Here is a 7,498-nt window from a genome sequence, read left to right as displayed (position 1 = left end):
AAGGATCGATGAAAGGATCTACACTTTTGCACGTATCTGTGTGGAAGTAGATTTAAGTAAAGGGCTGCCAGACAATATAAGGCTGACCTACAAACAACAGAACTGGTTACAGGTACTAGACTATGAAAACACCGCTTTCAGATGTAGGCTCTGTAGGCAGACAGGACACTTACAAAGATCATGTCCAGAAGTTAAGAATAAAAAGAAGCAGAAAGGGAAGCAGAAAAAAGGATGGCAATATACACACTCAGATTCAGAGGACGAAGAATCAGAAGCAGCAGAGGAAGAGACCCCAGCAGAAAAGACCGAGGTACCTCAAGAAATGGAGAATCAGAAGGAAATCCCATCCGACAACAAGGCAGAGAAGTCGAGCATGGATTTGAGCACGGGAGGCATCAAACGACATCACCATTCAGATACTTCAGATTCAGACAAAGAAACTGGCCCTCAGATTGCAAAAACACAATTAGTCATTGCTTCGATCGAGCCCTCTCCAGGAGAGTGGCGTAAGGTCGAAAAGAAAAAGGGGAGAAAAACTTGAAGCGTGAGTTCTACTCACTGCCGGAATTCAGTTTTTTGCCCCTTTTCATTCTCTTTCTTTCTTTCCTTTCTTCTTATTCATTGTGCATGTTAGTCCTCTAACGTTGCGTGGGGTGCGAAAGCACTCGAGCCCTTGTGGCAGCTTACGGAATGCTTCATTGCATATGCTAGTGGAACTTTTCATTATCTTTTTTAATAAAAAGTTACCATTTTTTTTCCTTGGAAAAAAAAAAACAATAAAGAACGGTGTCATATAAGACCATGCAGTGGGATAGAAAAAGCAAAAATAGAAGCAAAAAAACCAAGCAGTAGACCATCTTCAAGGGAGTGGTATGTATCCAACATCGAAGGAGCTACCATCCATTTCCAAAGTGATGTGCAAGATTTTAGTGGATGCCATAATACCTAGCTTAGACATGGCATCTATTGTATTATGTTCTCTGTGAATGTGTTGTATGGAAATATCTTGAAATGTGCCCTTGAGGTGAATGATGTTATGGAGCCGTCACTTAAAAGCAAGAAGCCAACAGGAATGATCATACAACTTGACCTAGAGAAGGCTTATGATAAGCTAAGCTGGACATACATCCGGGAAGTACTAAAAGCATATGGCTTTGATCATAACTAGATAAGATGGGTAATGGCCCTTGTTACCACCTCTAGTTTTTCAATACTGCTAAATGGCTCTCTATCCAAAACCTTTAAGCCATCAAGAGGACTCAGGCAAGGAGATCCACTCTCACCCTTCCTCTTTATTCTCACAATGGAAGGGCTAGGCAATGCAATCAAATGTGCCAAAATGGAAGCCAAGATCTAAGGTCTTAAACTCACCCCGAATGGGGATGCTTTAACCCATCAACAATATGTGGACGACACCATGTTGTAGGGTACACCCACGATCAAGGAAGCTCTAGCTTTCAAACAAATCCTAAACGACTTTGCCATGGCTACGGGTACAGAGGTAAGCCTTGCAAAATCAAAGATTTTCTTTTTTCATGCTAACATTGCTATTTAGAGAAATCTCACAAGAATTCTAGGTTTTCAAAGAGACCTGCTAACATCCAAATATTTGGGAGTACCTCTTATAGAAAAACCTCTTAGCAAGGCAGTTTGGGAGCCTGCTACTAATAGACTCCAGCACAAAATCCGGAAATGGACAAACAGGTCTTTGAATTTAGCAGGCAGGCTAGTGCTGACGAAGGTTGTCCTACAAACTGTCCCCATCTTTATGTTTTCACCCCTTCTAGCTTCTAAAGGAGTTATGCAACACATCAAAAATATCCAAAGATATTTTCTTTGGGGCAAAGGGGAAGAGAAAAAGAAATGGGCTCTGGTAGCTTGGGAAAAGATCTGCAAACCTAAGACACATGGAGGTCTGGGACTTAATCACCCTGAGACCCTAAACAAAGTTCTCGGAGCAAGACTATGGTGGAGATGGCTAAAGGAATCGGGGTCCCCTTGGGCCAAAGTATGGAATCAGAAATATGCAAACAACTGGCAAGAAAGAGAGTACATCAGAATGTTTGGGCTCATCAAAGGCTCCCACATTTGGAACAAAGCTTGGGAGAATAGAGACATTGTCTAGAAACACAGTTTCTGGGAAATCAAAGATGGAAACCTTGCTTGGTTTTGGGAAGATAATTAGTAACAGGAACCTAAACTGTCAAGAGTACAATTTTCCAATCTAAAGATTGATACCGACAACAAAGGGTTATGAAGGGTAAATGACTTCTGGGATCAAGATAGAAACGATGGAAAATGGAGAATATGGAAGAACTTGGTATACAATGATGGCTCCCTGTTGAACGCCCCAGTAGAAGCTCTTCAAATAATCTTGGAGCAGAGAAAGATCCTGATATCAACATCTTCAGATCAATTGAGATGGGCTAAAAACAATGAAGGCAACTTTAACCTCTAGGAGGGAAAGTGCATAGCCCTTGGACTGGACTTTCCAGACCCTGATAAGGTATGGAAGGACCTATTGCAGAACCCAAACTAGATGAAAATCAATTTGTTCATGTGGTTGGTGCAACATAAAAAAATTCTGACTTGGGAAAACCTTCGGAAAAGAGGCGTAGCCAGCCCATCTAAATTCCAGCTATGTGAATTATAGGAAGAAACTATGGAACATCTGCTCAACCTTTGCCCCTTCACCTCTACATTATGGAATTAGGTGGCTATAATATTCAGATAAACAAATAGGGACATTAGCAGCATCACCAACACTTTGAGGAATTGGAGGAATAATTTCTTTGAAAATGCAATAATCAACAAAGTTTGGGCTTTGGTTCCAGGATTTCTAATCTGGGATGTCTGGAAAGAACGCAATAACAGACTCTTCAAGAACAAGATTGCTTCAACCCAGAGCATCATGGCTCAAATCGTAAGACAGATCAAAGAAACAGTAGGTGTTGAAAAGTGTGCAACAAGAAATGCTTGTTGAGAATGCAACAAGATGATGGAGCTTAGTGAAAAGAGTCGCCTTCACTAAGTGGGCCTGCAGGCAAATTATGGCGCAAGTTCTATTTTTGGATCCCAACAAGGATGATCACAGCAGGAGTGACCACAACAGGGATGATCACAGCAGGAGTGACCACAGCAGGAGTGATCACAGCAAGAGTGATCACAACAGGAGTTATCAAAGTCTATTTTTAGATTGGCTATCAAAAATAGAAAAGTCAAATATTATTGTCTCATAATAATATTTGGACTATAAACTTGAACTTATTCTCTTGGAGCACTTCAGTTTGAGCTACAGATGTGGCACATGCAACTGTCAGAAGGAAGTACGCTTTCTTTGTGGGTCATTTGAGTTGTTGCATGCATGACTTCAGTTAGAACTCAATCAGTTGAGTTTGGTGGAGTTGATTGTGGAGTTGATGGAGTTGTGTTCAGTTTGACTTGGTTAAACTAGTTGTAATTAGTCTAACTGCAAATAGACTAATGATGAGTTGTTAAACTAATTATTAACTCATAATGCACCTATAGAAAACATCATATAACTCAGTTGCATGTCAGTGCATGTTCAGTTCAGTAGGGACAGGTGTTAGAGGATCAGATTGCTATCAGTTGTGACTATAGTTGTGCATGAGGATTTGCACAATCAAAGGGATTGAGTATGCCAATGAATTGGCCAATACCAAGTATTATAGCCTCTGCTCATGTCTTTCCCAGTGTGAGTGATTCTTTGGAGGTTAAATACGAGTTTGGTAAACCATTCTCATTCATTCTTGAGCAGGTATTGAGCTGTGGAGGCAGGCAAGCAGCGGGGGATATTTGGAGATCAAATCTGAGTTGTATTGTGTGTAGCATGAGGAGATAGTACTGAGTAGTTGGGATGAGTATTGTACTATGTATTGTTACATGATTCAACCAATATAATATATAGATAGTTGGGGTTTTTAGCGAGATGCTTTCCCCGGGAAAATATTGTGTTGATATGTGTGATTGATGCTTCTATGTACGCCTGTGAATGTTTCTGCTTCTGTAAATTGATGATCAACGTAGAGGAGGTTATGTATTATGCATGTTCCGCTTATAAGTGTATAATCAGGATAATCTCTGTGAATATGTGTCATATTATTTAAAATTTCTACATGGTATCAAAGCTAGATTTGTAGAGAATTTGCAGGAATTTTCTACATGGTATCGGAGCTGTTGATCATCGGATCTATTATTCAGAAAGTGTTTACATTTTATTTCTTCAGGAAGAGTCTGTAATCGGGCCAGGTAGCCTCTGGATTCATCCTTCTTTTGGAAGGTGAGATATCCAGTGAATGCCCAGACAGTCAATCTCTGTACAAGAAATACTTTGTTCTCACGAATTCTAGATCGGAAGTGGTTGAGTTTTTGAGCGGGTGGAATTCAAATTTAATTCCAAAGCAAGAGATAAAATCTCAAAAACATTAAGTGTGAGAATGGAGACAGTATGCCCCAGTATCTCACGAAGCTCACCCAATGCCGGGATGAGCTAGGAAGTGTGGGGGTGACTTTCGAATGAGGATGGTGAGTCTAACACTCCTTGACCTTCCTAAGAGTTGGCATAGCTACTAGGACTCGGTGAATGGAAGGGAGAAACTGCCAGGATGGGAGAGACTTTGGTCGGATCTTGTGCAGGAGGAGATTAGACGGAGCACTAGAGACGGTTCTTCATCCATGCAGGATGAGGAGAACTGTGCCTTAGCGAGTAAGGTGAAGAAGGGGAAGGAGAAGGGTTCTCTTTCCAAATCCAGTTCTTCCAGTGGTGGGAAGAAGGTTGACAAATCGAAAGTGCGATGCTTTCATTGTCATGAGGAGGGTTCATGGGTCAAGAACCTGTATGCTCTTTAGGTTCAAGATGCATGCAAAGCCTTGAGTAGCGAGGCAACTGATGGCGACTTGGTGGTTGAGAGGGAGCGTATATCACCTCTTAACATGCAGAGCCAGAAGAAGTCTCAAACGATTGTGGAGGAGCCACGATTGGTGCAGCAACTTCAGGAGGTTGTGGAGGAGCCACAAGAAGGGAAGCTGAGAGGAGATTGAGTAGAGACATCTACTCATGCAGAGACCTCCAGTAGGGGGAAACTTCGAGCCAGGTGGGCTGAGGGATCACATGTAGCCATACCTCCAGGTAGGAGGTGGGGCGATATAGAGTGATCATCCCAAGGAGGAGGGGCAAGATCCTTGAGGTACCTAACCTCTTGGATGAGACCTTGCTACGGGAGCCCCAATGTGTAGTAGTAGGAAATGACTGATTTGGTAGAGACAGATGCAGATGGAGCAGCAGAGAGAGCGACAGTGCAAGGAATCCCAGGACAGCGCATAGCTAGCAGGCTGTAGCAATGCGAGAGGCACAAGTGTTTTGCACAGTGCTAGGTGGCACAAAGAGGTGTGCAATGGTGCGAGATGCATGGAGATGTTGCAGTAGCGCAAATGTCAGAGAGGGAGCACTTGTCAGCAGCAGGTAGAGCTTCAACATCAGAGGGTGTTTCTAGCCCAATAGGGAGGTCAGTTGGGAGGTGTTGTGCAGATACAATGCTGGGAGATAGAACTAGCAGCAGCACAGATGCAGTCAGAGATCAAAGTGACAGAGGCTAGAGCAGTCAGATACTGAAGAGCACAGAGATGCAAAGTTTTCAGTCGACAGAGGCAATAGCATCCAGAGACTTTGATGACAGAGCAAGTGGACCGGCCATATGTGTTGCATGGAGAACATTCCAGAGTTACAGGATCGGGTTTGAGAGGAAGCATTTCTTGTTGAGAGGGAGTGTTGAAAAGTGTGCAACAAGAAATGCTTGTTGAGAATGCAACAAGATGACGGAGCTTAGTGAAAAGAGTCGCCTTCACTAAGTGGACCCGCAGGCAAATTATGGCGCAAGTTCTATTTTTGGATCCTAGCAGGGATGATCACAGCAGGAGTGACCACAGCAGGGATGATCACAGCAGGAGTGATCACAGCAGGAGTGATCACAGCAGGAGTTATCAAAGTCTATTTTTAGACTGGCTGTCAAAAATAGAAAAGCCAAATATTATTGTCTCATAATAATATTTGGACTATAAACTTGATCTTATTCTCTTAGAGCACTTCAGTTTGAGCTACAGATGTGGCACATGCAGCTGTCAGAAGGAAGTACGCTTTCTTTGTGGGTCAGTTGAGTTGTTGCATGCATGACTTCAGTTAGAACTCAATCAGTTGAGTTTGGTGGAGTTGATTGTGGAGTTGTGTTCAGTTTGACTTGGTTAAACTAGTTGTAATTAGTCTAACTGCAAATAGACTAATGATGAGTTGTTAAACTAATTATTAACTCATAATGAAACTATAGAATACATCAGTTAACTCAGTTGCATGTCAGTGCATGTTCAGTTCAGCAGGGACAGGTGTTAGAGGATCAGATTGCTATCAGTTGTGACTATAGTTGTGCATGAGGATTTGCACAATCAAAGGGATTGAGTATGCCAATGAATTGGCCAATACCAAGTATTGTAGCCTCTTCTCACGTCTTTCCCAGTGTGAGTGATTCTTTGGAGGTTAAATACGAGTTTGGTAAACCATTCTCATTCATTCTTGAGCAGGCATTGAGCTGTGGAGGCAGGCAAGCATCGGGGGAGATTTGGAGATCAAATCTGAGCTGTATTGTGTGTAGCATGAGGAGATAGTATTGAGTACTTGGGATGAGTATTGTACTATGTATTGTTACATGATTCAATCAATATAATATACATATAGTTGGGGTTTTTAGCGAGATGCTTTCCCCGGGAAAATACTGTGTTGATATGTGTGATTGATGCTTCTATGTACGCCTGTGAATGTTTCTGCTTCTGTAAATTGATGATCAACGTAGAGGAGGTTATGTATTATGCATGTTCCACTTATAAGTGTATAATCAGGATAATCTCTGTGAATATGTGTCATATTATTCAAAATTTCTACATGGTATCAGAGCTAGATTTGTAGAGAATTTGCAGGACATTTCTACAGTAGGAACCCTTATAAAAAACCCCCCTGAGAACGAGCCTCAAGACCAGGATATGCAAATACTGCTCTATTTGGGCTTACAGGGGATTTTTCCGCAGGGCATGAACAAGAAGGTAAGTCAAGTAACAGCTGATAAGGACTTCTGGAAACCTCCCCCTTATGGTTTTATGAAATGCAATATAGATGGAGCCTCAAAAGGAAACCCATGTATAGCAGGTTATGGAAGAGTTATTAGAGATGAAGAGGGTTTCATAAAAACAATATTTCACAGCCATTTGGGGAAAGCCACTAATAATATGGCAGAGCTCATGGCCCTTGAAAAATGCCTATAAATCTTGAGGGACTCAAATCTACATAATACCATAATTGATGTTGATTCTAAATTGATAATTAGGTTGGTCAAGAAAATATGCAATGACTCAGCACCAGAAAAAGTGTCGAAACACTGGCGGTTACTACAAGTATATCAACATATTCAATCACACTTGCGAACCATGAGAACCT

The sequence above is a fragment of the Pinus tabuliformis genome, chromosome 7, assembly GCF_031772625.1.
Source record: "Pinus tabuliformis cultivar Carrire ecotype Pingquan chromosome 7, CPIR1, whole genome shotgun sequence".
Classification (NCBI taxonomy): Eukaryota; Viridiplantae; Streptophyta; class Pinopsida; order Pinales; family Pinaceae; genus Pinus; species Pinus tabuliformis.
Note: the sequence above shows the minus strand (reverse complement) of the source record.